The 27,548-nt window shown below is 73.7% G+C and overlaps 22 non-coding genes across 22 annotated transcripts; all 22 read left to right on the forward strand.

Annotated features, from left to right (window-relative positions):
* Positions 1-150: 150 nt before the first annotated feature.
* On the forward strand, positions 151-269 carry LOC124518733 (5S ribosomal RNA). Its single transcript, XR_006963748.1, has one exon. It is a non-coding gene; the product is annotated as a 5S ribosomal RNA (ribosomal RNA).
* Positions 270-1,415: 1,146 nt separating this feature from the next.
* On the forward strand, positions 1,416-1,534 carry LOC124518734 (5S ribosomal RNA). The gene has a single exon (XR_006963750.1). It is a non-coding gene; the product is annotated as a 5S ribosomal RNA (ribosomal RNA).
* A 1,148-nt stretch (positions 1,535-2,682) lies between these two features.
* On the forward strand, positions 2,683-2,801 carry LOC124518735 (5S ribosomal RNA). The gene has a single exon (XR_006963751.1). It is a non-coding gene; the product is annotated as a 5S ribosomal RNA (ribosomal RNA).
* Positions 2,802-3,952: 1,151 nt separating this feature from the next.
* On the forward strand, positions 3,953-4,071 carry LOC124518736 (5S ribosomal RNA). Its single transcript, XR_006963752.1, has one exon. It is a non-coding gene; the product is annotated as a 5S ribosomal RNA (ribosomal RNA).
* Positions 4,072-5,219: 1,148 nt separating this feature from the next.
* Positions 5,220-5,338, forward strand: LOC124518737 (5S ribosomal RNA). The gene has a single exon (XR_006963753.1). It is a non-coding gene; the product is annotated as a 5S ribosomal RNA (ribosomal RNA).
* A 1,150-nt stretch (positions 5,339-6,488) lies between these two features.
* LOC124518739 (5S ribosomal RNA) lies at positions 6,489-6,607 on the forward strand. Its single transcript, XR_006963756.1, has one exon. It is a non-coding gene; the product is annotated as a 5S ribosomal RNA (ribosomal RNA).
* Positions 6,608-7,758: 1,151 nt separating this feature from the next.
* LOC124518740 (5S ribosomal RNA) lies at positions 7,759-7,877 on the forward strand. The gene has a single exon (XR_006963757.1). It is a non-coding gene; the product is annotated as a 5S ribosomal RNA (ribosomal RNA).
* Positions 7,878-9,024: 1,147 nt separating this feature from the next.
* LOC124518741 (5S ribosomal RNA) lies at positions 9,025-9,143 on the forward strand. Its single transcript, XR_006963758.1, has one exon. It is a non-coding gene; the product is annotated as a 5S ribosomal RNA (ribosomal RNA).
* A 1,151-nt stretch (positions 9,144-10,294) lies between these two features.
* LOC124518742 (5S ribosomal RNA) lies at positions 10,295-10,413 on the forward strand. The gene has a single exon (XR_006963759.1). It is a non-coding gene; the product is annotated as a 5S ribosomal RNA (ribosomal RNA).
* Positions 10,414-11,560: 1,147 nt separating this feature from the next.
* Positions 11,561-11,679, forward strand: LOC124518743 (5S ribosomal RNA). The gene has a single exon (XR_006963760.1). It is a non-coding gene; the product is annotated as a 5S ribosomal RNA (ribosomal RNA).
* A 1,146-nt stretch (positions 11,680-12,825) lies between these two features.
* On the forward strand, positions 12,826-12,943 carry LOC124518885 (5S ribosomal RNA). The gene has a single exon (XR_006963906.1). It is a non-coding gene; the product is annotated as a 5S ribosomal RNA (ribosomal RNA).
* Positions 12,944-14,095: 1,152 nt separating this feature from the next.
* On the forward strand, positions 14,096-14,213 carry LOC124518889 (5S ribosomal RNA). Its single transcript, XR_006963910.1, has one exon. It is a non-coding gene; the product is annotated as a 5S ribosomal RNA (ribosomal RNA).
* Positions 14,214-15,364: 1,151 nt separating this feature from the next.
* LOC124518745 (5S ribosomal RNA) lies at positions 15,365-15,483 on the forward strand. The gene has a single exon (XR_006963762.1). It is a non-coding gene; the product is annotated as a 5S ribosomal RNA (ribosomal RNA).
* A 1,147-nt stretch (positions 15,484-16,630) lies between these two features.
* On the forward strand, positions 16,631-16,749 carry LOC124518746 (5S ribosomal RNA). The gene has a single exon (XR_006963763.1). It is a non-coding gene; the product is annotated as a 5S ribosomal RNA (ribosomal RNA).
* Positions 16,750-17,900: 1,151 nt separating this feature from the next.
* On the forward strand, positions 17,901-18,019 carry LOC124518747 (5S ribosomal RNA). The gene has a single exon (XR_006963764.1). It is a non-coding gene; the product is annotated as a 5S ribosomal RNA (ribosomal RNA).
* A 1,147-nt stretch (positions 18,020-19,166) lies between these two features.
* Positions 19,167-19,281, forward strand: LOC124518894 (5S ribosomal RNA). Its single transcript, XR_006963914.1, has one exon. It is a non-coding gene; the product is annotated as a 5S ribosomal RNA (ribosomal RNA).
* A 1,148-nt stretch (positions 19,282-20,429) lies between these two features.
* LOC124518748 (5S ribosomal RNA) lies at positions 20,430-20,548 on the forward strand. Its single transcript, XR_006963765.1, has one exon. It is a non-coding gene; the product is annotated as a 5S ribosomal RNA (ribosomal RNA).
* A 1,147-nt stretch (positions 20,549-21,695) lies between these two features.
* On the forward strand, positions 21,696-21,814 carry LOC124518749 (5S ribosomal RNA). Its single transcript, XR_006963766.1, has one exon. It is a non-coding gene; the product is annotated as a 5S ribosomal RNA (ribosomal RNA).
* Positions 21,815-22,953: 1,139 nt separating this feature from the next.
* Positions 22,954-23,072, forward strand: LOC124518751 (5S ribosomal RNA). Its single transcript, XR_006963769.1, has one exon. It is a non-coding gene; the product is annotated as a 5S ribosomal RNA (ribosomal RNA).
* Positions 23,073-24,219: 1,147 nt separating this feature from the next.
* LOC124518752 (5S ribosomal RNA) lies at positions 24,220-24,338 on the forward strand. The gene has a single exon (XR_006963770.1). It is a non-coding gene; the product is annotated as a 5S ribosomal RNA (ribosomal RNA).
* A 1,148-nt stretch (positions 24,339-25,486) lies between these two features.
* Positions 25,487-25,605, forward strand: LOC124518753 (5S ribosomal RNA). The gene has a single exon (XR_006963771.1). It is a non-coding gene; the product is annotated as a 5S ribosomal RNA (ribosomal RNA).
* A 1,148-nt stretch (positions 25,606-26,753) lies between these two features.
* On the forward strand, positions 26,754-26,872 carry LOC124518754 (5S ribosomal RNA). The gene has a single exon (XR_006963772.1). It is a non-coding gene; the product is annotated as a 5S ribosomal RNA (ribosomal RNA).
* Positions 26,873-27,548: the final 676 nt, after the last annotated feature.

A 27,548-nucleotide genomic window follows, 5' to 3' on the forward strand; every position in this document is an offset into this window, starting at 1 on the left:
GGGGCCCGCGGCGGAGGGCGGCGGCGGCCAGGCGGCAGGCAGGCAGGCAGGCAGGCAGGCAGGCAGGCGCGTGCATGGGTGAAGCGCGGCACCCGCTGGGCTTGGGACGCGTGGAGCAGGCTCTTGAGGCGCCCAGCGGCTGCCGCCGGCGTCTACGGCCATACCACCCTGAACGCGCCCGATCTCGTCTGATCTCGGAAGCTAAGCAGGGTCGGGCCTGGTTAGTACTTGGATGGGAGACCGCCTGGGAATACCGGGTGCTGTAGGCTTTTGCTTTTTGCTTTTGCCTTTTGCCTTTTGCCTTTTGCCTCTGGCCTCCTTGACCTCTCCTTTGGCGCCCGCCGCCCCTCCCCCCTCCCTCCGTGTGTCCCTCTCTCCCCGGGGAGCGCGACTCCTGGGGCCAAACACACCCCGGCCACTGCTCCCTCAGCCCCTCCCGGGCCGGCAAAGCGGTCGGGCCTGGCCTAGTCTGGCCCCGCCCCGCCCCGCCCCGCCCCCCCCAGCCCCCCGAGCCCGCACACCCCACGGTACTTCACAAGGCGTCCGCTCGCCGCTCCCCGCTCCCCGCCCCACGCTAAATCCCACTGCACCGGCTGGAAGCCACGCCCCAGCTTTGCACCTTTCCTGCCACTGCACCCGCACGCACGGAGGGGTGGGGGGGTGCGGGGAGGGCGGGACCGGGGGCTGGCGCCTGGGGACTGGAGGGTGGGGGGTGGGTGGGTGGGTGGATCCAAGAACCCAGGAGCGGGCGGGAGGGCGGGGCAGCGAGACCCCACACTCGGCCTCCGTCACAGGCCTGGGCTCCCTGGGTCCCGGACCTCTTCCCTCCCTCGAGCCCTCATCCCCAGGGCCCCCGGCGTTGCGCGAGGCCCAGCCAGGGCAGCGGGCTCGGGCTGGTGATGTTCTCTGGGGGCGCTGGGGCCTCGGGGGTGGCTTTGCCCCAGGTGGGGCGGACGGGAGGGAAAGGCGGGGTCGGGGGGGCGGCTGGCTGCGCTCGCCCTGGGACTGGGGCGGAGGCGCTGAGAACCCGGCGGGGGGCGGGGGGGGGGGGCCCAGATGGCACGTCCGGCCGGATGCCCCACGCTCGCTTCCACCCTCTTCCCAGTGAGCGGCCCGACGTGGTGCGGTGCGGTGCGGGATGGAAGCGGAGGCGGGCGTGGGGCCAAGCCGGGAGCAGCCTGCAAGAGTCCCGGGATCGGTGAAGGCCGGGGCTTGCGCCACAGCGCCTTGCCAGGGTCCTCTTGCGCCGCCTCCGCCACCCGCCCGGGGCCCGCGGCGGAGGGCGGCGGCGGCCAGGCGGCAGGCAGGCAGGCAGGCAGGCAGGCAGGCAGGCGCGTGCATGGGTGAAGCGCGGCACCCGCTGGGCTTGGGACGCGTGGAGCAGGCTCTTGAGGCGCCCAGCGGCTGCCGCCGGCGTCTACGGCCATACCACCCTGAACGCGCCCGATCTCGTCTGATCTCGGAAGCTAAGCAGGGTCGGGCCTGGTTAGTACTTGGATGGGAGACCGCCTGGGAATACCGGGTGCTGTAGGCTTTTGCTTTTTGCTTTTGCCTTTTGCCTTTTGCCTTTTGCCTCTGGCCTCCTTGACCTCTCCTTTGGCGCCCGCCGCCCCTCCCCCCTCCCTCCGTGTGTCCCTCTCTCCCCGGGGAGCGCGACTCCTGGGGCCAAACACACCCCGGCCACTGCTCCCTCAGCCCCTCCCGGGCCGGCAAAGCGGTCGGGCCTGGCCTAGTCTGGCCCCGCCCCGCCCCGCCCCGCCCCCCCCAGCCCCCCGAGCCCGCACACCCCACGGTACTTCACAAGGCGTCCGCTCGCCGCTCCCCGCTCCCCGCCCCACGCTAAATCCCACTGCACCGGCTGGAAGCCACGCCCCAGCTTTGCACCTTTCCTGCCACTGCACCCGCACGCACGGAGGGGTGGGGGGGTGCGGGGAGGGCGGGACCGGGGGCTGGCGCCTGGGGACTGGAGGGTGGGGGGTGGGTGGGTGGGTGGATCCAAGAACCCAGGAGCGGGCGGGAGGGCGGGGCAGCGAGACCCCACACTCGGCCTCCGCCACAGGCCTGGGCTCCCTGGGTCCCGGACCTCTTCCCTCCCTCGAGCCCTCATCCCCAGGGCCCCCGGCGTTGCGCGAGGCCCAGCCAGGGCAGCGGGCTCGGGCTGGTGATGTTCTCTGGGGGCGCTGGGGCCTCGGGGGTGGCTTTGCCCCAGGTGGGGCGGACGGGAGGGAAAGGCGGGGTCGGGGGGGCGGCTGGCTGCGCTCGCCCTGGGACTGGGGCGGAGGCGCTGAGAACCCGGCGGGGGGCGGGGGGGGGGGGGGCCCAGATGGCACGTCCGGCCGGATGCCCCACGCTCGCTTCCACCCTCTTCCCAGTGAGCGGCCCGACGTGGTGCGGTGCGGTGCGGGATGGAAGCGGAGGCGGGCGTGGGGCCAAGCCGGGAGCAGCCTGCAAGAGTCCCGGGATCGGTGAAGGCCGGGGCTTGCGCCACAGCGCCTTGCCAGGGTCCTCTTGCGCCGCCTCCGCCACCCGCCCGGGGCCCGCGGCGGAGGGCGGCGGCGGCCAGGCGGCAGGCAGGCAGGCAGGCAGGCAGGCAGGCAGGCGCGTGCATGGGTGAAGCGCGGCACCCGCTGGGCTTGGGACGCGTGGAGCAGGCTCTTGAGGCGCCCAGCGGCTGCCGCCGGCGTCTACGGCCATACCACCCTGAACGCGCCCGATCTCGTCTGATCTCGGAAGCTAAGCAGGGTCGGGCCTGGTTAGTACTTGGATGGGAGACCGCCTGGGAATACCGGGTGCTGTAGGCTTTTGCTTTTTGCTTTTGCCTTTTGCCTTTTGCCTTTTGCCTCTGGCCTCCTTGACCTCTCCTTTGGCGCCCGCCGCCCCTCCCCCCTCCCTCCGTGTGTCCCTCTCTCCCCGGGGAGCGCGACTCCTGGGGCCAAACACACCCCGGCCACTGCTCCCTCAGCCCCTCCCGGGCCGGCAAAGCGGTCGGGCCTGGCCTAGTCTGGCCCCGCCCCGCCCCGCCCCGCCCCCCCCAGCCCCCCGAGCCCGCACACCCCACGGTACTTCACAAGGCGTCCGCTCGCCGCTCCCCGCTCCCCGCCCCACGCTAAATCCCACTGCACCGGCTGGAAGCCACGCCCCAGCTTTGCACCTTTCCTGCCACTGCACCCGCACGCACGGAGGGGTGGGGGGGTGCGGGGAGGGCGGGACCGGGGGCTGGCGCCTGGGGACTGGAGGGTGGGGGGTGGGTGGGTGGGTGGATCCAAGAACCCAGGAGCGGGCGGGAGGGCGGGGCAGCGAGACCCCACACTCGGCCTCCGTCACAGGCCTGGGCTCCCTGGGTCCCGGACCTCTTCCCTCCCTCGAGCCCTCATCCCCAGGGCCCCCGGCGTTGCGCGAGGCCCAGCCAGGGCAGCGGGCTCGGGCTGGTGATGTTCTCTGGGGGCGCTGGGGCCTCGGGGGTGGCTTTGCCCCAGGTGGGGCGGACGGGAGGGAAAGGCGGGGTCGGGGGGGCGGCTGGCTGCGCTCGCCCTGGGACTGGGGCGGAGGCGCTGAGAACCCGGCGGGGGGCGGGGGGGGGGGGGGGGGCCCAGATGGCACGTCCGGCCGGATGCCCCACGCTCGCTTCCACCCTCTTCCCAGTGAGCGGCCCGACGTGGTGCGGTGCGGTGCGGGATGGAAGCGGAGGCGGGCGTGGGGCCAAGCCGGGAGCAGCCTGCAAGAGTCCCGGGATCGGTGAAGGCCGGGGCTTGCGCCACAGCGCCTTGCCAGGGTCCTCTTGCGCCGCCTCCGCCACCCGCCCGGGGCCCGCGGCGGAGGGCGGCGGCGGCCAGGCGGCAGGCAGGCAGGCAGGCAGGCAGGCAGGCAGGCGCGTGCATGGGTGAAGCGCGGCACCCGCTGGGCTTGGGACGCGTGGAGCAGGCTCTTGAGGCGCCCAGCGGCTGCCGCCGGCGTCTACGGCCATACCACCCTGAACGCGCCCGATCTCGTCTGATCTCGGAAGCTAAGCAGGGTCGGGCCTGGTTAGTACTTGGATGGGAGACCGCCTGGGAATACCGGGTGCTGTAGGCTTTTGCTTTTTGCTTTTGCCTTTTGCCTTTTGCCTTTTGCCTCTGGCCTCCTTGACCTCTCCTTTGGCGCCCGCCGCCCCTCCCCCCTCCCTCCGTGTGTCCCTCTCTCCCCGGGGAGCGCGACTCCTGGGGCCAAACACACCCCGGCCACTGCTCCCTCAGCCCCTCCCGGGCCGGCAAAGCGGTCGGGCCTGGCCTAGTCTGGCCCCGCCCCGCCCCGCCCCGCCCCCCCCAGCCCCCCGAGCCCGCACACCCCACGGTACTTCACAAGGCGTCCGCTCGCCGCTCCCCGCTCCCCGCCCCACGCTAAATCCCACTGCACCGGCTGGAAGCCACGCCCCAGCTTTGCACCTTTCCTGCCACTGCACCCGCACGCACGGAGGGGTGGGGGGGTGCGGGGAGGGCGGGACCGGGGGCTGGCGCCTGGGGACTGGAGGGTGGGGGGTGGGTGGGTGGGTGGATCCAAGAACCCAGGAGCGGGCGGGAGGGCGGGGCAGCGAGACCCCACACTCGGCCTCCGTCACAGGCCTGGGCTCCCTGGGTCCCGGACCTCTTCCCTCCCTCGAGCCCTCATCCCCAGGGCCCCCGGCGTTGCGCGAGGCCCAGCCAGGGCAGCGGGCTCGGGCTGGTGATGTTCTCTGGGGGCGCTGGGGCCTCGGGGGTGGCTTTGCCCCAGGTGGGGCGGACGGGAGGGAAAGGCGGGGTCGGGGGGGCGGCTGGCTGCGCTCGCCCTGGGACTGGGGCGGAGGCGCTGAGAACCCGGCGGGGGGCGGGGGGGGGGGGGGCCCAGATGGCACGTCCGGCCGGATGCCCCACGCTCGCTTCCACCCTCTTCCCAGTGAGCGGCCCGACGTGGTGCGGTGCGGTGCGGGATGGAAGCGGAGGCGGGCGTGGGGCCAAGCCGGGAGCAGCCTGCAAGAGTCCCGGGATCGGTGAAGGCCGGGGCTTGCGCCACAGCGCCTTGCCAGGGTCCTCTTGCGCCGCCTCCGCCACCCGCCCGGGGCCCGCGGCGGAGGGCGGCGGCGGCCAGGCGGCAGGCAGGCAGGCAGGCAGGCAGGCAGGCAGGCGCGTGCATGGGTGAAGCGCGGCACCCGCTGGGCTTGGGACGCGTGGAGCAGGCTCTTGAGGCGCCCAGCGGCTGCCGCCGGCGTCTACGGCCATACCACCCTGAACGCGCCCGATCTCGTCTGATCTCGGAAGCTAAGCAGGGTCGGGCCTGGTTAGTACTTGGATGGGAGACCGCCTGGGAATACCGGGTGCTGTAGGCTTTTGCTTTTTGCTTTTGCCTTTTGCCTTTTGCCTTTTGCCTCTGGCCTCCTTGACCTCTCCTTTGGCGCCCGCCGCCCCTCCCCCCTCCCTCCGTGTGTCCCTCTCTCCCCGGGGAGCGCGACTCCTGGGGCCAAACACACCCCGGCCACTGCTCCCTCAGCCCCTCCCGGGCCGGCAAAGCGGTCGGGCCTGGCCTAGTCTGGCCCCGCCCCGCCCCGCCCCGCCCCCCCCAGCCCCCCGAGCCCGCACACCCCACGGTACTTCACAAGGCGTCCGCTCGCCGCTCCACGCTCCCCGCCCCACGCTAAATCCCACTGCACCGGCTGGAAGCCACGCCCCAGCTTTGCACCTTTCCTGCCACTGCACCCGCACGCACGGAGGGGTGGGGGGGTGCGGGGAGGGCGGGACCGGGGGCTGGCGCCTGGGGACTGGAGGGTGGGGGGTGGGTGGGTGGGTGGATCCAAGAACCCAGGAGCGGGCGGGAGGGCGGGGCAGCGAGACCCCACACTCGGCCTCCGCCACAGGCCTGGGCTCCCTGGGTCCCGGACCTCTTCCCTCCCTCGAGCCCTCATCCCCAGGGCCCCCGGCGTTGCGCGAGGCCCAGCCAGGGCAGCGGGCTCGGGCTGGTGATGTTCTCTGGGGGCGCTGGGGCCTCGGGGGTGGCTTTGCCCCAGGTGGGGCGGACGGGAGGGAAAGGCGGGGTCGGGGGGGCGGCTGGCTGCGCTCGCCCTGGGACTGGGGCGGAGGCGCTGAGAACCCGGCGGGGGGCGGGGGGGGGGGGCCCAGATGGCACGTCCGGCCGGATGCCCCACGCTCGCTTCCACCCTCTTCCCAGTGAGCGGCCCGACGTGGTGCGGTGCGGTGCGGGATGGAAGCGGAGGCGGGCGTGGGGCCAAGCCGGGAGCAGCCTGCAAGAGTCCCGGGATCGGTGAAGGCCGGGGCTTGCGCCACAGCGCCTTGCCAGGGTCCTCTTGCGCCGCCTCCGCCACCCGCCCGGGGCCCGCGGCGGAGGGCGGCGGCGGCCAGGCGGCAGGCAGGCAGGCAGGCAGGCAGGCAGGCAGGCAGGCGCGTGCATGGGTGAAGCGCGGCACCCGCTGGGCTTGGGACGCGTGGAGCAGGCTCTTGAGGCGCCCAGCGGCTGCCGCCGGCGTCTACGGCCATACCACCCTGAACGCGCCCGATCTCGTCTGATCTCGGAAGCTAAGCAGGGTCGGGCCTGGTTAGTACTTGGATGGGAGACCGCCTGGGAATACCGGGTGCTGTAGGCTTTTGCTTTTTGCTTTTGCCTTTTGCCTTTTGCCTTTTGCCTCTGGCCTCCTTGACCTCTCCTTTGGCGCCCGCCGCCCCTCCCCCCTCCCTCCGTGTGTCCCTCTCTCCCCGGGGAGCGCGACTCCTGGGGCCAAACACACCCCGGCCACTGCTCCCTCAGCCCCTCCCGGGCCGGCAAAGCGGTCGGGCCTGGCCTAGTCTGGCCCCGCCCCGCCCCGCCCCGCCCCCCCCAGCCCCCCGAGCCCGCACACCCCACGGTACTTCACAAGGCGTCCGCTCGCCGCTCCCCGCTCCCCGCCCCACGCTAAATCCCACTGCACCGGCTGGAAGCCACGCCCCAGCTTTGCACCTTTCCTGCCACTGCACCCGCACGCACGGAGGGGTGGGGGGGTGCGGGGAGGGCGGGACCGGGGGCTGGCGCCTGGGGACTGGAGGGTGGGGGGTGGGTGGGTGGGTGGATCCAAGAACCCAGGAGCGGGCGGGAGGGCGGGGCAGCGAGACCCCACACTCGGCCTCCGCCACAGGCCTGGGCTCCCTGGGTCCCGGACCTCTTCCCTCCCTCGAGCCCTCATCCCCAGGGCCCCCGGCGTTGCGCGAGGCCCAGCCAGGGCAGCGGGCTCGGGCTGGTGATGTTCTCTGGGGGCGCTGGGGCCTCGGGGGTGGCTTTGCCCCAGGTGGGGCGGACGGGAGGGAAAGGCGGGGTCGGGGGGGCGGCTGGCTGCGCTCGCCCTGGGACTGGGGCGGAGGCGCTGAGAACCCGGCGGGGGGCGGGGGGGGGGGGGCCCAGATGGCACGTCCGGCCGGATGCCCCACGCTCGCTTCCACCCTCTTCCCAGTGAGCGGCCCGACGTGGTGCGGTGCGGTGCGGGATGGAAGCGGAGGCGGGCGTGGGGCCAAGCCGGGAGCAGCCTGCAAGAGTCCCGGGATCGGTGAAGGCCGGGGCTTGCGCCACAGCGCCTTGCCAGGGTCCTCTTGCGCCGCCTCCGCCACCCGCCCGGGGCCCGCGGCGGAGGGCGGCGGCGGCCAGGCGGCAGGCAGGCAGGCAGGCAGGCAGGCAGGCAGGCAGGCGCGTGCATGGGTGAAGCGCGGCACCCGCTGGGCTTGGGACGCGTGGAGCAGGCTCTTGAGGCGCCCAGCGGCTGCCGCCGGCGTCTACGGCCATACCACCCTGAACGCGCCCGATCTCGTCTGATCTCGGAAGCTAAGCAGGGTCGGGCCTGGTTAGTACTTGGATGGGAGACCGCCTGGGAATACCGGGTGCTGTAGGCTTTTGCTTTTTGCTTTTGCCTTTTGCCTTTTGCCTTTTGCCTCTGGCCTCCTTGACCTCTCCTTTGGCGCCCGCCGCCCCTCCCCCCTCCCTCCGTGTGTCCCTCTCTCCCCGGGGAGCGCGACTCCTGGGGCCAAACACACCCCGGCCACTGCTCCCTCAGCCCCTCCCGGGCCGGCAAAGCGGTCGGGCCTGGCCTAGTCTGGCCCCGCCCCGCCCCGCCCCGCCCCCCCCAGCCCCCCGAGCCCGCACACCCCACGGTACTTCACAAGGCGTCCGCTCGCCGCTCCCCGCTCCCCGCCCCACGCTAAATCCCACTGCACCGGCTGGAAGCCACGCCCCAGCTTTGCACCTTTCCTGCCACTGCACCCGCACGCACGGAGGGGTGGGGGGGTGCGGGGAGGGCGGGACCGGGGGCTGGCGCCTGGGGACTGGAGGGTGGGGGGTGGGTGGGTGGGTGGATCCAAGAACCCAGGAGCGGGCGGGAGGGCGGGGCAGCGAGACCCCACACTCGGCCTCCGTCACAGGCCTGGGCTCCCTGGGTCCCGGACCTCTTCCCTCCCTCGAGCCCTCATCCCCAGGGCCCCCGGCGTTGCGCGAGGCCCAGCCAGGGCAGCGGGCTCGGGCTGGTGATGTTCTCTGGGGGCGCTGGGGCCTCGGGGGTGGCTTTGCCCCAGGTGGGGCGGACGGGAGGGAAAGGCGGGGTCGGGGGGGCGGCTGGCTGCGCTCGCCCTGGGACTGGGGCGGAGGCGCTGAGAACCCGGCGGGGGGCGGGGGGGGGGGGGCCCAGATGGCACGTCCGGCCGGATGCCCCACGCTCGCTTCCACCCTCTTCCCAGTGAGCGGCCCGACGTGGTGCGGTGCGGTGCGGGATGGAAGCGGAGGCGGGCGTGGGGCCAAGCCGGGAGCAGCCTGCAAGAGTCCCGGGATCGGTGAAGGCCGGGGCTTGCGCCACAGCGCCTTGCCAGGGTCCTCTTGCGCCGCCTCCGCCACCCGCCCGGGGCCCGCGGCGGAGGGCGGCGGCGGCCAGGCGGCAGGCAGGCAGGCAGGCAGGCAGGCAGGCAGGCGCGTGCATGGGTGAAGCGCGGCACCCGCTGGGCTTGGGACGCGTGGAGCAGGCTCTTGAGGCGCCCAGCGGCTGCCGCCGGCGTCTACGGCCATACCACCCTGAACGCGCCCGATCTCGTCTGATCTCGGAAGCTAAGCAGGGTCGGGCCTGGTTAGTACTTGGATGGGAGACCGCCTGGGAATACCGGGTGCTGTAGGCTTTTGCTTTTTGCTTTTGCCTTTTGCCTTTTGCCTTTTGCCTCTGGCCTCCTTGACCTCTCCTTTGGCGCCCGCCGCCCCTCCCCCCTCCCTCCGTGTGTCCCTCTCTCCCCGGGGAGCGCGACTCCTGGGGCCAAACACACCCCGGCCACTGCTCCCTCAGCCCCTCCCGGGCCGGCAAAGCGGTCGGGCCTGGCCTAGTCTGGCCCCGCCCCGCCCCGCCCCGCCCCCCCCAGCCCCCCGAGCCCGCACACCCCACGGTACTTCACAAGGCGTCCGCTCGCCGCTCCCCGCTCCCCGCCCCACGCTAAATCCCACTGCACCGGCTGGAAGCCACGCCCCAGCTTTGCACCTTTCCTGCCACTGCACCCGCACGCACGGAGGGGTGGGGGGGTGCGGGGAGGGCGGGACCGGGGGCTGGCGCCTGGGGACTGGAGGGTGGGGGGTGGGTGGGTGGGTGGATCCAAGAACCCAGGAGCGGGCGGGAGGGCGGGGCAGCGAGACCCCACACTCGGCCTCCGTCACAGGCCTGGGCTCCCTGGGTCCCGGACCTCTTCCCTCCCTCGAGCCCTCATCCCCAGGGCCCCCGGCGTTGCGCGAGGCCCAGCCAGGGCAGCGGGCTCGGGCTGGTGATGTTCTCTGGGGGCGCTGGGGCCTCGGGGGTGGCTTTGCCCCAGGTGGGGCGGACGGGAGGGAAAGGCGGGGTCGGGGGGGCGGCTGGCTGCGCTCGCCCTGGGACTGGGGCGGAGGCGCTGAGAACCCGGCGGGGGGCGGGGGGGGGGGGGCCCAGATGGCACGTCCGGCCGGATGCCCCACGCTCGCTTCCACCCTCTTCCCAGTGAGCGGCCCGACGTGGTGCGGTGCGGTGCGGGATGGAAGCGGAGGCGGGCGTGGGGCCAAGCCGGGAGCAGCCTGCAAGAGTCCCGGGATCGGTGAAGGCCGGGGCTTGCGCCACAGCGCCTTGCCAGGGTCCTCTTGCGCCGCCTCCGCCACCCGCCCGGGGCCCGCGGCGGAGGGCGGCGGCGGCCAGGCGGCAGGCAGGCAGGCAGGCAGGCAGGCAGGCAGGCAGGCGCGTGCATGGGTGAAGCGCGGCACCCGCTGGGCTTGGGACGCGTGGAGCAGGCTCTTGAGGCGCCCAGCGGCTGCCGCCGGCGTCTACGGCCATACCACCCTGAACGCGCCCGATCTCGTCTGATCTCGGAAGCTAAGCAGGGTCGGGCCTGGTTAGTACTTGGATGGGAGACCGCCTGGGAATACCGGGTGCTGTAGGCTTTTGCTTTTTGCTTTTGCCTTTTGCCTTTTGCCTTTTGCCTCTGGCCTCCTTGACCTCTCCTTTGGCGCCCGCCGCCCCTCCCCCCTCCCTCCGTGTGTCCCTCTCTCCCCGGGGAGCGCGACTCCTGGGGCCAAACACACCCCGGCCACTGCTCCCTCAGCCCCTCCCGGGCCGGCAAAGCGGTCGGGCCTGGCCTAGTCTGGCCCCGCCCCGCCCCGCCCCGCCCCCCCCAGCCCCCCGAGCCCGCACACCCCACGGTACTTCACAAGGCGTCCGCTCGCCGCTCCCCGCTCCCCGCCCCACGCTAAATCCCACTGCACCGGCTGGAAGCCACGCCCCAGCTTTGCACCTTTCCTGCCACTGCACCCGCACGCACGGAGGGGTGGGGGGGTGCGGGGAGGGCGGGACCGGGGGCTGGCGCCTGGGGACTGGAGGGTGGGGGGTGGGTGGGTGGGTGGATCCAAGAACCCAGGAGCGGGCGGGAGGGCGGGGCAGCGAGACCCCACACTCGGCCTCCGCCACAGGCCTGGGCTCCCTGGGTCCCGGACCTCTTCCCTCCCTCGAGCCCTCATCCCCAGGGCCCCCGGCGTTGCGCGAGGCCCAGCCAGGGCAGCGGGCTCGGGCTGGTGATGTTCTCTGGGGGCGCTGGGGCCTCGGGGGTGGCTTTGCCCCAGGTGGGGCGGACGGGAGGGAAAGGCGGGGTCGGGGGGGCGGCTGGCTGCGCTCGCCCTGGGACTGGGGCGGAGGCGCTGAGAACCCGGCGGGGGGCGGGGGGGGGGGGGCCCAGATGGCACGTCCGGCCGGATGCCCCACGCTCGCTTCCACCCTCTTCCCAGTGAGCGGCCCGACGTGGTGCGGTGCGGTGCGGGATGGAAGCGGAGGCGGGCGTGGGGCCAAGCCGGGAGCAGCCTGCAAGAGTCCCGGGATCGGTGAAGGCCGGGGCTTGCGCCACAGCGCCTTGCCAGGGTCCTCTTGCGCCGCCTCCGCCACCCGCCCGGGGCCCGCGGCGGAGGGCGGCGGCGGCCAGGCGGCAGGCAGGCAGGCAGGCAGGCAGGCAGGCAGGCGCGTGCATGGGTGAAGCGCGGCACCCGCTGGGCTTGGGACGCGTGGAGCAGGCTCTTGAGGCGCCCAGCGGCTGCCGCCGGCGTCTACGGCCATACCACCCTGAACGCGCCCGATCTCGTCTGATCTCGGAAGCTAAGCAGGGTCGGGCCTGGTTAGTACTTGGATGGGAGACCGCCTGGGAATACCGGGTGCTGTAGGCTTTTGCTTTTTGCTTTTGCCTTTTGCCTTTTGCCTTTTGCCTCTGGCCTCCTTGACCTCTCCTTTGGCGCCCGCCGCCCCTCCCCCCTCCCTCCGTGTGTCCCTCTCTCCCCGGGGAGCGCGACTCCTGGGGCCAAACACACCCCGGCCACTGCTCCCTCAGCCCCTCCCGGGCCGGCAAAGCGGTCGGGCCTGGCCTAGTCTGGCCCCGCCCCGCCCCGCCCCGCCCCCCCCAGCCCCCCGAGCCCGCACACCCCACGGTACTTCACAAGGCGTCCGCTCGCCGCTCCCCGCTCCCCGCCCCACGCTAAATCCCACTGCACCGGCTGGAAGCCACGCCCCAGCTTTGCACCTTTCCTGCCACTGCACCCGCACGCACGGAGGGGTGGGGGGGTGCGGGGAGGGCGGGACCGGGGGCTGGCGCCTGGGGACTGGAGGGTGGGGGGTGGGTGGGTGGGTGGATCCAAGAACCCAGGAGCGGGCGGGAGGGCGGGGCAGCGAGACCCCACACTCGGCCTCCGCCACAGGCCTGGGCTCCCTGGGTCCCGGACCTCTTCCCTCCCTCGAGCCCTCATCCCCAGGGCCCCCGGCGTTGCGCGAGGCCCAGCCAGGGCAGCGGGCTCGGGCTGGTGATGTTCTCTGGGGGCGCTGGGGCCTCGGGGGTGGCTTTGCCCCAGGTGGGGCGGACGGGAGGGAAAGGCGGGGTCGGGGGGGCGGCTGGCTGCGCTCGCCCTGGGACTGGGGCGGAGGCGCTGAGAACCCGGCGGGGGGCGGGGGGGGGGGGCCCAGATGGCACGTCCGGCCGGATGCCCCACGCTCGCTTCCACCCTCTTCCCAGTGAGCGGCCCGACGTGGTGCGGTGCGGTGCGGGATGGAAGCGGAGGCGGGCGTGGGGCCAAGCCGGGAGCAGCCTGCAAGAGTCCCGGGATCGGTGAAGGCCGGGGCTTGCGCCACAGCGCCTTGCCAGGGTCCTCTTGCGCCGCCTCCGCCACCCGCCCGGGGCCCGCGGCGGAGGGCGGCGGCGGCCAGGCGGCAGGCAGGCAGGCAGGCAGGCAGGCAGGCAGGCGCGTGCATGGGTGAAGCGCGGCACCCGCTGGGCTTGGGACGCGTGGAGCAGGCTCTTGAGGCGCCCAGCGGCTGCCGCCGGCGTCTACGGCCATACCACCCTGAACGCGCCCGATCTCGTCTGATCTCGGAAGCTAAGCAGGGTCGGGCCTGGTTAGTACTTGGATGGGAGACCGCCTGGAATACCGGGTGCTGTAGGCTTTTGCTTTTTGCTTTTGCCTTTTGCCTTTTGCCTTTTGCCTCTGGCCTCCTTGACCTCTCCTTTGGCGCCCGCCGCCCCTCCCCCCTCCCTCCGTGTGTCCCTCTCTCCCCGGGGAGCGCGACTCCTGGGGCCAAACACACCCCGGCCACTGCTCCCTCAGCCCCTCCCGGGCCGGCAAAGCGGTCGGGCCTGGCCTAGTCTGGCCCCCGCCCCGCCCCGCCCCGCCCCCCCCAGCCCCCCGAGCCCGCACACCCCACGGTACTTCACAAGGCGTCCGCTCGCCGCTCCCCGCTCCCCGCCCCACGCTAATCCCACCTGCACCGGCTGGAAGCCACGCCCCAGCTTTGCACCTTTCCTGCCACTGCACCCGCACGCACGGAGGGGTGGGGGGGTGCGGGGGAGGGCGGGACCGGGGGCTGGCGCCTGGGGACTGGAGGGTGGGGGGTGGGTGGGTGGGTGGATCCAAGAACCCAGGAGCGGGCGGGAGGGCGGGGGCAGCGAGACCCCACACTCGGCCTCCGCCACAGGCCTGGGCTCCCTGGGTCCCGGACCTCTTCCCTCCCTCGAGCCCTCATCCCCAGGGCCCCCGGCGTTGCGCGAGGCCCAGCCAGGGCAGCGGGCTCGGGCTGGTGATGTTCTCTGGGGGCGCTGGGGCCTCGGGGGTGGCTTTGCCCCAGGTGGGGCGGACGGGAGGGAAAGGCGGGGTCGGGGGGGGCGGCTGGCTGCGCTCGCCCCTGGGACTGGGGCGGAGGCGCTGAGAACCCGGCGGGGGGGCGGGGGGGGGGGCCCAGATGGCACGTCCGGCCGGATGCCCCACGCTCGCTTCCACCCTCTTCCCAGTGAGCGGCCCGACGTGGTGCGGTGCGGTGCGGGATGGAAGCGGAGGCGGGCGTGGGGCCAAGCCGGGAGCAGCCTGCAAGAGTCCCGGGATTCGGTTGAAGGCCGGGGCTTGCGCCACAGCGCCTTGCCAGGGTCCTCTTGCGCCGCCTCCGCCACCCGCCCGGGGCCCGCGGCGGAGGGCGGCGGCGGCCAGGCGGCAGGCAGGCAGGCAGGCAGGCAGGCAGGCAGGCGCGTGCATGGGTGAAGCGCGGCACCCGCTGGGCTTGGGACGCGTGGAGCAGCTCTTGAGGCGCCCAGCGGCTGCCGCCGGCGTCTACGGCCATACCACCCTGAACGCGCCCGATCTCGTCTGATCTCGGAAGCTAAGCAGGTCGGGCCTGGTTAGTACTTGGATGGGAGACCGCCTGGGAATACCGGGTGCTGTAGGCTTTTGCTTTTTGCTTTTGCCTTTTGCCTTTTGCCTTTTGCCTCTGGCCTCCTTGACCTCTCCTTGGCGCCCGCCGCCCCTCCCCCCTCCCTCCGTGTGTCCCTCTCTCCCCGGGGAGCGCGACTCCTGGGCCAAACACACCCCGGCCACTGCTCCCTCAGCCCCTCCCGGGCCGGCAAAGCGGTCGGGCCTGGCCTAGTCTGGCCCCGCCCCGCCCCGCCCCGCCCCCCCCAGCCCCCCGAGCCCGCACACCCCCACGGTACTTCACAAGGCGTCCGCTCGCCGCTCCCCGCTCCCCGCCCCCACGCTAAATCCCACTGCACCGGCTGGAAGCCACGCCCAGCTTTGCACCTTTCCTGCCACTGCACCCGCACGCACGGAGGGGGTGGGGGGGTGCGGGGGAGGGCGGGACCGGGGGCTGGCGCCTGGGGACTGGAGGGTGGGGGGTGGGTGGGTGGTGGATCCAAGAACCCAGGAGCGGGCGGGAGGGCGGGGCAGCGAGACCCCACACTCGGCCTCCGCCACAGGCCTGGGCTCCCTGGGTCCCGGACCTCTTCCCTCCCTCGAGCCCTCATCCCCAGGGCCCCCGGCGTTGCGCGAGGCCCAGCCAGGGCAGCGGGCTCGGGCTGGTGATGTTCTCTGGGGGCGCTGGGGCCTCGGGGGTGGCTTTGCCCCAGGTGGGGCGGACGGGAGGGAAAGGCGGGGTCGGGGGGGCGGCTGGCTGCGCTCGCCCTGGGACTGGGGCGGAGGCGCTGAGAACCCGGCGGGGGGCGGGGGGGGGGGGGCCCAGATGGCACGTCCGGCCGGATGCCCCACGCTCGCTTCCACCCTCTTCCCAGTGAGCGGCCCGACGTGGTGCGGTGCGGTGCGGGATGGAAGCGGAGGCGGGCGTGGGGCCAAGCCGGGAGCAGCCTGCAAGAGTCCCGGGATCGGTGAAGGCCGGGGCTTGCGCCACAGCGCCTTGCCAGGGTCCTCTTGCGCCGCCTCCGCCACCCGCCCGGGGCCCGCGGCGGAGGGCGGCGGCGGCCAGGCGGCAGGCAGGCAGGCAGGCAGGCAGGCAGGCAGGCAGGCGCGTGCATGGGTGAAGCGCGGCACCCGCTGGGCTTGGGACGCGTGGAGCAGGCTCTTGAGGCGCCCAGCGGCTGCCGCCGGCGTCTACGGCCATACCACCCTGAACGCGCCCGATCTCGTCTGATCTCGGAAGCTAAGCAGGGTCGGGCCTGGTTAGTACTTGGATGGGAGACCGCCTGGGAATACCGGGTGCTGTAGGCTTTTGCTTTTTGCTTTTGCCTTTTGCCTTTTGCCTTTTGCCTCTGGCCTCCTTGACCTCTCCTTTGGCGCCCGCCGCCCCTCCCCCCTCCCTCCGTGTGTCCCTCTCTCCCCGGGGAGCGCGACTCCTGGGGCCAAACACACCCCGGCCACTGCTCCCTCAGCCCCTCCCGGGCCGGCAAAGCGGTCGGGCCTGGCCTAGTCTGGCCCCGCCCCGCCCCGCCCCGCCCCCCCCAGCCCCCCGAGCCCGCACACCCCACGGTACTTCACAAGGCGTCCGCTCGCCGCTCCCCGCTCCCCGCCCCACGCTAAATCCCACTGCACCGGCTGGAAGCCACGCCCCAGCTTTGCACCTTTCCTGCCACTGCACCCGCACGCACGGAGGGGTGGGGGGGTGCGGGGAGGGCGGGACCGGGGGCTGGCGCCTGGGGACTGGAGGGTGGGGGGTGGGTGGGTGGGTGGATCCAAGAACCCAGGAGCGGGCGGGAGGGCGGGGCAGCGAGACCCCACACTCGGCCTCCGCCACAGGCCTGGGCTCCCTGGGTCCCGGACCTCTTCCCTCCCTCGAGCCCTCATCCCCAGGGCCCCCGGCGTTGCGCGAGGCCCAGCCAGGGCAGCGGGCTCGGGCTGGTGATGTTCTCTGGGGGCGCTGGGGCCTCGGGGGTGGCTTTGCCCCAGGTGGGGCGGACGGGAGGGAAAGGCGGGGTCGGGGGGGCGGCTGGCTGCGCTCGCCCTGGGACTGGGGCGGAGGCGCTGAGAACCCGGCGGGGGGCGGGGGGGGGGGGGCCCAGATGGCACGTCCGGCCGGATGCCCCACGCTCGCTTCCACCCTCTTCCCAGTGAGCGGCCCGACGTGGTGCGGTGCGGTGCGGGATGGAAGCGGAGGCGGGCGTGGGGCCAAGCCGGGAGCAGCCTGCAAGAGTCCCGGGATCGGTGAAGGCCGGGGCTTGCGCCACAGCGCCTTGCCAGGGTCCTCTTGCGCCGCCTCCGCCACCCGCCCGGGGCCCGCGGCGGAGGGCGGCGGCGGCCAGGCGGCAGGCAGGCAGGCAGGCAGGCAGGCAGGCAGGCGCGTGCATGGGTGAAGCGCGGCACCCGCTGGGCTTGGGACGCGTGGAGCAGGCTCTTGAGGCGCCCAGCGGCTGCCGCCGGCGTCTACGGCCATACCACCCTGAACGCGCCCGATCTCGTCTGATCTCGGAAGCTAAGCAGGGTCGGGCCTGGTTAGTACTTGGATGGGAGACCGCCTGGGAATACCGGGTGCTGTAGGCTTTTGCTTTTTGCTTTTGCCTTTTGCCTTTTGCCTTTTGCCTCTGGCCTCCTTGACCTCTCCTTTGGCGCCCGCCGCCCCTCCCCCCTCCCTCCGTGTGTCCCTCTCTCCCCGGGGAGCGCGACTCCTGGGGCCAAACACACCCCGGCCACTGCTCCCTCAGCCCCTCCCGGGCCGGCAAAGCGGTCGGGCCTGGCCTAGTCTGGCCCCGCCCCGCCCCGCCCCGCCCCCCCCAGCCCCCCGAGCCCGCACACCCCACGGTACTTCACAAGGCGTCCGCTCGCCGCTCCCCGCTCCCCGCCCCACGCTAAATCCCACTGCACCGGCTGGAAGCCACGCCCCAGCTTTGCACCTTTCCTGCCACTGCACCCGCACGCACGGAGGGGTGGGGGGGTGCGGGGAGGGCGGGACCGGGGGCTGGCGCCTGGGGACTGGAGGGTGGGGGGTGGGTGGGTGGGTGGATCCAAGAACCCAGGAGCGGGCGGGAGGGCGGGGCAGCGAGACCCCACACTCGGCCTCCGCCACAGGCCTGGGCTCCCTGGGTCCCGGACCTCTTCCCTCCCTCGAGCCCTCATCCCCAGGGCCCCCGGCGTTGCGCGAGGCCCAGCCAGGGCAGCGGGCTCGGGCTGGTGATGTTCTCTGGGGGCGCTGGGGCCTCGGGGGTGGCTTTGCCCCAGGTGGGGCGGACGGGAGGGAAAGGCGGGGTCGGGGGGGCGGCTGGCTGCGCTCGCCCTGGGACTGGGGCGGAGGCGCTGAGAACCCGGCGGGGGGCGGGGGGGGGGGGGCCCAGATGGCACGTCCGGCCGGATGCCCCACGCTCGCTTCCACCCTCTTCCCAGTGAGCGGCCCGACGTGGTGCGGTGCGGTGCGGGATGGAAGCGGAGGCGGGCGTGGGGCCAAGCCGGGAGCAGCCTGCAAGAGTCCCGGGATCGGTGAAGGCCGGGGCTTGCGCCACAGCGCCTTGCCAGGGTCCTCTTGCGCCGCCTCCGCCACCCGCCCGGGGCCCGCGGCGGAGGGCGGCGGCGGCCAGGCGGCAGGCAGGCAGGCAGGCAGGCAGGCAGGCAGGCAGGCGCGTGCATGGGTGAAGCGCGGCACCCGCTGGGCTTGGGACGCGTGGAGCAGGCTCTTGAGGCGCCCAGCGGCTGCCGCCGGCGTCTACGGCCATACCACCCTGAACGCGCCCGATCTCGTCTGATCTCGGAAGCTAAGCAGGGTCGGGCCTGGTTAGTACTTGGATGGGAGACCGCCTGGGAATACCGGGTGCTGTAGGCTTTTGCTTTTTGCTTTTGCCTTTTGCCTTTTGCCTTTTGCCTCTGGCCTCCTTGACCTCTCCTTTGGCGCCCGCCGCCCCTCCCCCCTCCCTCCGTGTGTCCCTCTCTCCCCGGGGAGCGCGACTCCTGGGGCCAAACACACCCCGGCCACTGCTCCCTCAGCCCCTCCCGGGCCGGCAAAGCGGTCGGGCCTGGCCTAGTCTGGCCCCGCCCCGCCCCGCCCCGCCCCCCCCAGCCCCCCGAGCCCGCACACCCCACGGTACTTCACAAGGCGTCCGCTCGCCGCTCCCCGCTCCCCGCCCCACGCTAAATCCCACTGCACCGGCTGGAAGCCACGCCCCAGCTTTGCACCTTTCCTGCCACTGCACCCGCACGCACGGAGGGGTGGGGGGGTGCGGGGAGGGCGGGACCGGGGGCTGGCGCCTGGGGACTGGAGGGTGGGGGGTGGGTGGGTGGGTGGATCCAAGAACCCAGGAGCGGGCGGGAGGGCGGGGCAGCGAGACCCCACACTCGGCCTCCGCCACAGGCCTGGGCTCCCTGGGTCCCGGACCTCTTCCCTCCCTCGAGCCCTCATCCCCAGGGCCCCCGGCGTTGCGCGAGGCCCAGCCAGGGCAGCGGGCTCGGGCTGGTGATGTTCTCTGGGGGCGCTGGGGCCTCGGGGGTGGCTTTGCCCCAGGTGGGGCGGACGGGAGGGAAAGGCGGGGTCGGGGGGGCGGCTGGCTGCGCTCGCCCTGGGACTGGGGCGGAGGCGCTGAGAACCCGGCGGGGGGCGGGGGGGGGGGGGCCCAGATGGCACGTCCGGCCGGATGCCCCACGCTCGCTTCCACCCTCTTCCCAGTGAGCGGCCCGACGTGGTGCGGTGCGGTGCGGGATGGAAGCGGAGGCGGGCGTGGGGCCAAGCCGGGAGCAGCCTGCAAGAGTCCCGGGATCGGTGAAGGCCGGGGCTTGCGCCACAGCGCCTTGCCAGGGTCCTCTTGCGCCGCCTCCGCCACCCGCCCGGGGCCCGCGGCGGAGGGCGGCGGCGGCCAGGCGGCAGGCAGGCAGGCAGGCAGGCAGGCAGGCAGGCGCGTGCATGGGTGAAGCGCGGCACCCGCTGGGCTTGGGACGCGTGGAGCAGGCTCTTGAGGCGCCCAGCGGCTGCCGCCGGCGTCTACGGCCATACCACCCTGAACGCGATCTCGTCTGATCTCGGAAGCTAAGCAGGGTCGGGCCTGGTTAGTACTTGGATGGGAGACCGCCTGGGAATACCGGGTGCTGTAGGCTTTTGCTTTTTGCTTTTGCCTTTTGCCTTTTGCCTTTTGCCTCTGGCCTCCTTGACCTCTCCTTTGGCGCCCGCCGCCCCTCCCCCCTCCCTCCGTGTGTCCCTCTCTCCCCGGGGAGCGCGACTCCTGGGGCCAAACACACCCCGGCCACTGCTCCCTCAGCCCCTCCCGGGCCGGCAAAGCGGTCGGGCCTGGCCTAGTCTGGCCCCGCCCCGCCCCGCCCCGCCCCCCCCAGCCCCCCGAGCCCGCACACCCCACGGTACTTCACAAGGCGTCCGCTCGCCGCTCCCCGCTCCCCGCCCCACGCTAAATCCCACTGCACCGGCTGGAAGCCACGCCCCAGCTTTGCACCTTTCCTGCCACTGCACCCGCACGCACGGAGGGGTGGGGGGGTGCGGGGAGGGCGGGACCGGGGGCTGGCGCCTGGGGACTGGAGGGTGGGGGGTGGGTGGGTGGGTGGATCCAAGAACCCAGGAGCGGGCGGGAGGGCGGGGCAGCGAGACCCCACACTCGGCCTCCGTCACAGGCCTGGGCTCCCTGGGTCCCGGACCTCTTCCCTCCCTCGAGCCCTCATCCCCAGGGCCCCCGGCGTTGCGCGAGGCCCAGCCAGGGCAGCGGGCTCGGGCTGGTGATGTTCTCTGGGGGCGCTGGGGCCTCGGGGGTGGCTTTGCCCCAGGTGGGGCGGACGGGAGGGAAAGGCGGGGTCGGGGGGGCGGCTGGCTGCGCTCGCCCTGGGACTGGGGCGGAGGCGCTGAGAACCCGGCGGGGGGCGGGGGGGGGGGGGGCCCAGATGGCACGTCCGGCCGGATGCCCCACGCTCGCTTCCACCCTCTTCCCAGTGAGCGGCCCGACGTGGTGCGGTGCGGTGCGGGATGGAAGCGGAGGCGGGCGTGGGGCCAAGCCGGGAGCAGCCTGCAAGAGTCCCGGGATCGGTGAAGGCCGGGGCTTGCGCCACAGCGCCTTGCCAGGGTCCTCTTGCGCCGCCTCCGCCACCCGCCCGGGGCCCGCGGCGGAGGGCGGCGGCGGCCAGGCGGCAGGCAGGCAGGCAGGCAGGCAGGCAGGCAGGCGCGTGCATGGGTGAAGCGCGGCACCCGCTGGGCTTGGGACGCGTGGAGCAGGCTCTTGAGGCGCCCAGCGGCTGCCGCCGGCGTCTACGGCCATACCACCCTGAACGCGCCCGATCTCGTCTGATCTCGGAAGCTAAGCAGGGTCGGGCCTGGTTAGTACTTGGATGGGAGACCGCCTGGGAATACCGGGTGCTGTAGGCTTTTGCTTTTTGCTTTTGCCTTTTGCCTTTTGCCTTTTGCCTCTGGCCTCCTTGACCTCTCCTTTGGCGCCCGCCGCCCCTCCCCCCTCCCTCCGTGTGTCCCTCTCTCCCCGGGGAGCGCGACTCCTGGGGCCAAACACACCCCGGCCACTGCTCCCTCAGCCCCTCCCGGGCCGGCAAAGCGGTCGGGCCTGGCCTAGTCTGGCCCCGCCCCGCCCCGCCCCGCCCCCCCCAGCCCCCCGAGCCCGCACACCCCACGGTACTTCACAAGGCGTCCGCTCGCCGCTCCCCGCTCCCCGCCCCACGCTAAATCCCACTGCACCGGCTGGAAGCCACGCCCCAGCTTTGCACCTTTCCTGCCACTGCACCCGCACGCACGGAGGGGTGGGGGGGTGCGGGGAGGGCGGGACCGGGGGCTGGCGCCTGGGGACTGGAGGGTGGGGGGTGGGTGGGTGGGTGGATCCAAGAACCCAGGAGCGGGCGGGAGGGCGGGGCAGCGAGACCCCACACTCGGCCTCCGCCACAGGCCTGGGCTCCCTGGGTCCCGGACCTCTTCCCTCCCTCGAGCCCTCATCCCCAGGGCCCCCGGCGTTGCGCGAGGCCCAGCCAGGGCAGCGGGCTCGGGCTGGTGATGTTCTCTGGGGGCGCTGGGGCCTCGGGGGTGGCTTTGCCCCAGGTGGGGCGGACGGGAGGGAAAGGCGGGGTCGGGGGGGCGGCTGGCTGCGCTCGCCCTGGGACTGGGGCGGAGGCGCTGAGAACCCGGCGGGGGGCGGGGGGGGGGGGGCCCAGATGGCACGTCCGGCCGGATGCCCCACGCTCGCTTCCACCCTCTTCCCAGTGAGCGGCCCGACGTGGTGCGGTGCGGTGCGGGATGGAAGCGGAGGCGGGCGTGGGGCCAAGCCGGGAGCAGCCTGCAAGAGTCCCGGGATCGGTGAAGGCCGGGGCTTGCGCCACAGCGCCTTGCCAGGGTCCTCTTGCGCCGCCTCCGCCACCCGCCCGGGGCCCGCGGCGGAGGGCGGCGGCGGCCAGGCGGCAGGCAGGCAGGCAGGCAGGCAGGCAGGCAGGCGCGTGCATGGGTGAAGCGCGGCACCCGCTGGGCTTGGGACGCGTGGAGCAGGCTCTTGAGGCGCCCAGCGGCTGCCGCCGGCGTCTACGGCCATACCACCCTGAACGCGCCCGATCTCGTCTGATCTCGGAAGCTAAGCAGGGTCGGGCCTGGTTAGTACTTGGATGGGAGACCGCCTGGGAATACCGGGTGCTGTAGGCTTTTGCTTTTTGCTTTTGCCTTTTGCCTTTTGCCTTTTGCCTCTGGCCTCCTTGACCTCTCCTTTGGCGCCCGCCGCCCCTCCCCCCTCCCTCCGTGTGTCCCTCTCTCCCCGGGGAGCGCGACTCCTGGGGCCAAACACACCCCGGCCACTGCTCCCTCAGCCCCTCCCGGGCCGGCAAAGCGGTCGGGCCTGGCCTAGTCTGGCCCCGCCCCGCCCCGCCCCGCCCCCCCCAGCCCCCCGAGCCCGCACACCCCACGGTACTTCACAAGGCGTCCGCTCGCCGCTCCCCGCTCCCCGCCCCACGCTAAATCCCACTGCACCGGCTGGAAGCCACGCCCCAGCTTTGCACCTTTCCTGCCACTGCACCCGCACGCACGGAGGGGTGGGGGGGTGCGGGGAGGGCGGGACCGGGGGCTGGCGCCTGGGGACTGGAGGGTGGGGGGTGGGTGGGTGGGTGGATCCAAGAACCCAGGAGCGGGCGGGAGGGCGGGGCAGCGAGACCCCACACTCGGCCTCCGCCACAGGCCTGGGCTCCCTGGGTCCCGGACCTCTTCCCTCCCTCGAGCCCTCATCCCCAGGGCCCCCGGCGTTGCGCGAGGCCCAGCCAGGGCAGCGGGCTCGGGCTGGTGATGTTCTCTGGGGGCGCTGGGGCCTCGGGGGTGGCTTTGCCCCAGGTGGGGCGGACGGGAGGGAAAGGCGGGGTCGGGGGGGCGGCTGGCTGCGCTCGCCCTGGGACTGGGGCGGAGGCGCTGAGAACCCGGCGGGGGGCGGGGGGGGGGGGGCCCAGATGGCACGTCCGGCCGGATGCCCCACGCTCGCTTCCACCCTCTTCCCAGTGAGCGGCCCGACGTGGTGCGGTGCGGTGCGGGATGGAAGCGGAGGCGGGCGTGGGGCCAAGCCGGGAGCAGCCTGCAAGAGTCCCGGGATCGGTGAAGGCCGGGGCTTGCGCCACAGCGCCTTGCCAGGGTCCTCTTGCGCCGCCTCCGCCACCCGCCCGGGGCCCGCGGCGGAGGGCGGCGGCGGCCAGGCGGCAGGCAGGCAGGCAGGCAGGCAGGCAGGCAGGCGCGTGCATGGGTGAAGCGCGGCACCCGCTGGGCTTGGGACGCGTGGAGCAGGCTCTTGAGGCGCCGCCGCCGGCGTCTACGGCCATACCACCCTGAACGCGCCCGATCTCGTCTGATCTCGGAAGCTAAGCAGGGTCGGGCCTGGTTAGTACTTGGATGGGAGACCGCCTGGGAATACCGGGTGCTGTAGGCTTTTGCTTTTTGCTTTTGCCTTTTGCCTTTTGCCTTTTGCCTCTGGCCTCCTTGACCTCTCCTTTGGCGCCCGCCGCCCCTCCCCCCTCCCTCCGTGTGTCCCTCTCTCCCCGGGGAGCGCGACTCCTGGGGCCAAACACACCCCGGCCACTGCTCCCTCAGCCCCTCCCGGGCCGGCAAAGCGGTCGGGCCTGGCCTAGTCTGGCCCCGCCCCGCCCCGCCCCGCCCCCCCCAGCCCCCCGAGCCCGCACACCCCACGGTACTTCACAAGGCGTCCGCTCGCCGCTCCCCGCTCCCCGCCCCACGCTAAATCCCACTGCACCGGCTGGAAGCCACGCCCCAGCTTTGCACCTTTCCTGCCACTGCACCCGCACGCACGGAGGGGTGGGGGGGTGCGGGGAGGGCGGGACCGGGGGCTGGCGCCTGGGGACTGGAGGGTGGGGGGTGGGTGGGTGGGTGGATCCAAGAACCCAGGAGCGGGCGGGAGGGCGGGGCAGCGAGACCCCACACTCGGCCTCCGCCACAGGCCTGGGCTCCCTGGGTCCCGGACCTCTTCCCTCCCTCGAGCCCTCATCCCCAGGGCCCCCGGCGTTGCGCGAGGCCCAGCCAGGGCAGCGGGCTCGGGCTGGTGATGTTCTCTGGGGGCGCTGGGGCCTCGGGGGTGGCTTTGCCCCAGGTGGGGCGGACGGGAGGGAAAGGCGGGGTCGGGGGGGCGGCTGGCTGCGCTCGCCCTGGGACTGGGGCGGAGGCGCTGAGAACCCGGCGGGGGGCGGGGGGGGGGGGGCCCAGATGGCACGTCCGGCCGGATGCCCCACGCTCGCTTCCACCCTCTTCCCAGTGAGCGGCCCGACGTGGTGCGGTGCGGTGCGGGATGGAAGCGGAGGCGGGCGTGGGGCCAAGCCGGGAGCAGCCTGCAAGAGTCCCGGGATCGGTGAAGGCCGGGGCTTGCGCCACAGCGCCTTGCCAGGGTCCTCTTGCGCCGCCTCCGCCACCCGCCCGGGGCCCGCGGCGGAGGGCGGCGGCGGCCAGGCGGCAGGCAGGCAGGCAGGCAGGCAGGCAGGCAGGCGCGTGCATGGGTGAAGCGCGGCACCCGCTGGGCTTGGGACGCGTGGAGCAGGCTCTTGAGGCGCCCAGCGGCTGCCGCCGGCGTCTACGGCCATACCACCCTGAACGCGCCCGATCTCGTCTGATCTCGGAAGCTAAGCAGGGTCGGGCCTGGTTAGTACTTGGATGGGAGACCGCCTGGGAATACCGGGTGCTGTAGGCTTTTGCTTTTTGCTTTTGCCTTTTGCCTTTTGCCTTTTGCCTCTGGCCTCCTTGACCTCTCCTTTGGCGCCCGCCGCCCCTCCCCCCTCCCTCCGTGTGTCCCTCTCTCCCCGGGGAGCGCGACTCCTGGGGCCAAACACACCCCGGCCACTGCTCCCTCAGCCCCTCCCGGGCCGGCAAAGCGGTCGGGCCTGGCCTAGTCTGGCCCCGCCCCGCCCCGCCCCGCCCCCCCCAGCCCCCCGAGCCCGCACACCCCACGGTACTTCACAAGGCGTCCGCTCGCCGCTCCCCGCTCCCCGCCCCACGCTAAATCCCACTGCACCGGCTGGAAGCCACGCCCCAGCTTTGCACCTTTCCTGCCACTGCACCCGCACGCACGGAGGGGTGGGGGGGTGCGGGGAGGGCGGGACCGGGGGCTGGCGCCTGGGGACTGGAGGGTGGGGGGTGGGTGGGTGGGTGGATCCAAGAACCCAGGAGCGGGCGGGAGGGCGGGGCAGCGAGACCCCACACTCGGCCTCCGCCACAGGCCTGGGCTCCCTGGGTCCCGGACCTCTTCCCTCCCTCGAGCCCTCATCCCCAGGGCCCCCGGCGTTGCGCGAGGCCCAGCCAGGGCAGCGGGCTCGGGCTGGTGATGTTCTCTGGGGGCGCTGGGGCCTCGGGGGTGGCTTTGCCCCAGGTGGGGCGGACGGGAGGGAAAGGCGGGGTCGGGGGGGCGGCTGGCTGCGCTCGCCCTGGGACTGGGGCGGAGGCGCTGAGAACCCGGCGGGGGGCGGGGGGGGGGGGGGCCCAGATGGCACGTCCGGCCGGATGCCCCACGCTCGCTTCCACCCTCTTCCCAGTGAGCGGCCCGACGTGGTGCGGTGCGGTGCGGGATGGAAGCGGAGGCGGGCGTGGGGCCAAGCCGGGAGCAGCCTGCAAGAGTCCCGGGATCGGTGAAGGCCGGGGCTTGCGCCACAGCGCCTTGCCAGGGTCCTCTTGCGCCGCCTCCGCCACCCGCCCGGGGCCCGCGGCGGAGGGCGGCGGCGGCCAGGCGGCAGGCAGGCAGGCAGGCAGGCAGGCAGGCAGGCGCGTGCATGGGTGAAGCGCGGCACCCGCTGGGCTTGGGACGCGTGGAGCAGGCTCTTGAGGCGCCCAGCGGCTGCCGCCGGCGTCTACGGCCATACCACCCTGAACGCGCCCGATCTCGTCTGATCTCGGAAGCTAAGCAGGGTCGGGCCTGGTTAGTACTTGGATGGGAGACCGCCTGGGAATACCGGGTGCTGTAGGCTTTTGCTTTTTGCTTTTGCCTTTTGCCTTTTGCCTTTTGCCTCTGGCCTCCTTGACCTCTCCTTTGGCGCCCGCCGCCCCTCCCCCCTCCCTCCGTGTGTCCCTCTCTCCCCGGGGAGCGCGACTCCTGGGGCCAAACACACCCCGGCCACTGCTCCCTCAGCCCCTCCCGGGCCGGCAAAGCGGTCGGGCCTGGCCTAGTCTGGCCCCGCCCCGCCCCGCCCCGCCCCCCCCAGCCCCCCGAGCCCGCACACCCCACGGTACTTCACAAGGCGTCCGCTCGCCGCTCCCCGCTCCCCGCCCCACGCTAAATCCCACTGCACCGGCTGGAAGCCACGCCCCAGCTTTGCACCTTTCCTGCCACTGCACCCGCACGCACGGAGGGGTGGGGGGGTGCGGGGAGGGCGGGACCGGGGGCTGGCGCCTGGGGACTGGAGGGTGGGGGGTGGGTGGGTGGGTGGATCCAAGAACCCAGGAGCGGGCGGGAGGGCGGGGCAGCGAGACCCCACACTCGGCCTCCGCCACAGGCCTGGGCTCCCTGGGTCCCGGACCTCTTCCCTCCCTCGAGCCCTCATCCCCAGGGCCCCCGGCGTTGCGCGAGGCCCAGCCAGGGCAGCGGGCTCGGGCTGGTGATGTTCTCTGGGGGCGCTGGGGCCTCGGGGGTGGCTTTGCCCCAGGTGGGGCGGACGGGAGGGAAAGGCGGGGTCGGGGGGGCGGCTGGCTGCGCTCGCCCTGGGACTGGGGCGGAGGCGCTGAGAACCCGGCGGGGGGCGGGGGGGGGGGGGGCCCAGATGGCACGTCCGGCCGGATGCCCCACGCTCGCTTCCACCCTCTTCCCAGTGAGCGGCCCGACGTGGTGCGGTGCGGTGCGGGATGGAAGCGGAGGCGGGCGTGGGGCCAAGCCGGGAGCAGCCTGCAAGAGTCCCGGGATCGGTGAAGGCCGGGGCTTGCGCCACAGCGCCTTGCCAGGGTCCTCTTGCGCCGCCTCCGCCACCCGCCCGGGGCCCGCGGCGGAGGGCGGCGGCGGCCAGGCGGCAGGCAGGCAGGCAGGCAGGCAGGCAGGCAGGCGCGTGCATGGGTGAAGCGCGGCACCCGCTGGGCTTGGGACGCGTGGAGCAGGCTCTTGAGGCGCCCAGCGGCTGCCGCCGGCGTCTACGGCCATACCACCCTGAACGCGCCCGATCTCGTCTGATCTCGGAAGCTAAGCAGGGTCGGGCCTGGTTAGTACTTGGATGGGAGACCGCCTGGGAATACCGGGTGCTGTAGGCTTTTGCTTTTTGCTTTTGCCTTTTGCCTTTTGCCTTTTGCCTCTGGCCTCCTTGACCTCTCCTTTGGCGCCCGCCGCCCCTCCCCCCTCCCTCCGTGTGTCCCTCTCTCCCCGGGGAGCGCGACTCCTGGGGCCAAACACACCCCGGCCACTGCTCCCTCAGCCCCTCCCGGGCCGGCAAAGCGGTCGGGCCTGGCCTAGTCTGGCCCCGCCCCGCCCCGCCCCGCCCCCCCCAGCCCCCCGAGCCCGCACACCCCACGGTACTTCACAAGGCGTCCGCTCGCCGCTCCCCGCTCCCCGCCCCACGCTAAATCCCACTGCACCGGCTGGAAGCCACGCCCCAGCTTTGCACCTTTCCTGCCACTGCACCCGCACGCACGGAGGGGTGGGGGGGTGCGGGGAGGGCGGGACCGGGGGCTGGCGCCTGGGGACTGGAGGGTGGGGGGTGGGTGGGTGGGTGGATCCAAGAACCCAGGAGCGGGCGGGAGGGCGGGGCAGCGAGACCCCACACTCGGCCTCCGTCACAGGCCTGGGCTCCCTGGGTCCCGGACCTCTTCCCTCCCTCGAGCCCTCATCCCCAGGGCCCCCGGCGTTGCGCGAGGCCCAGCCAGGGCAGCGGGCTCGGGCTGGTGATGTTCTCTGGGGGCGCTGGGGCCTCGGGGGTGGCTTTGCCCCAGG

The sequence above is a fragment of the Lynx rufus genome, unplaced genomic scaffold (genome assembly GCF_022079265.1).
Source record: "Lynx rufus isolate CCGP_SWC_20201006 ecotype Redwood Valley unplaced genomic scaffold, mLynRuf1.p SCAF_25, whole genome shotgun sequence".
Taxonomy (NCBI): Eukaryota; Metazoa; Chordata; class Mammalia; order Carnivora; family Felidae; genus Lynx; species Lynx rufus.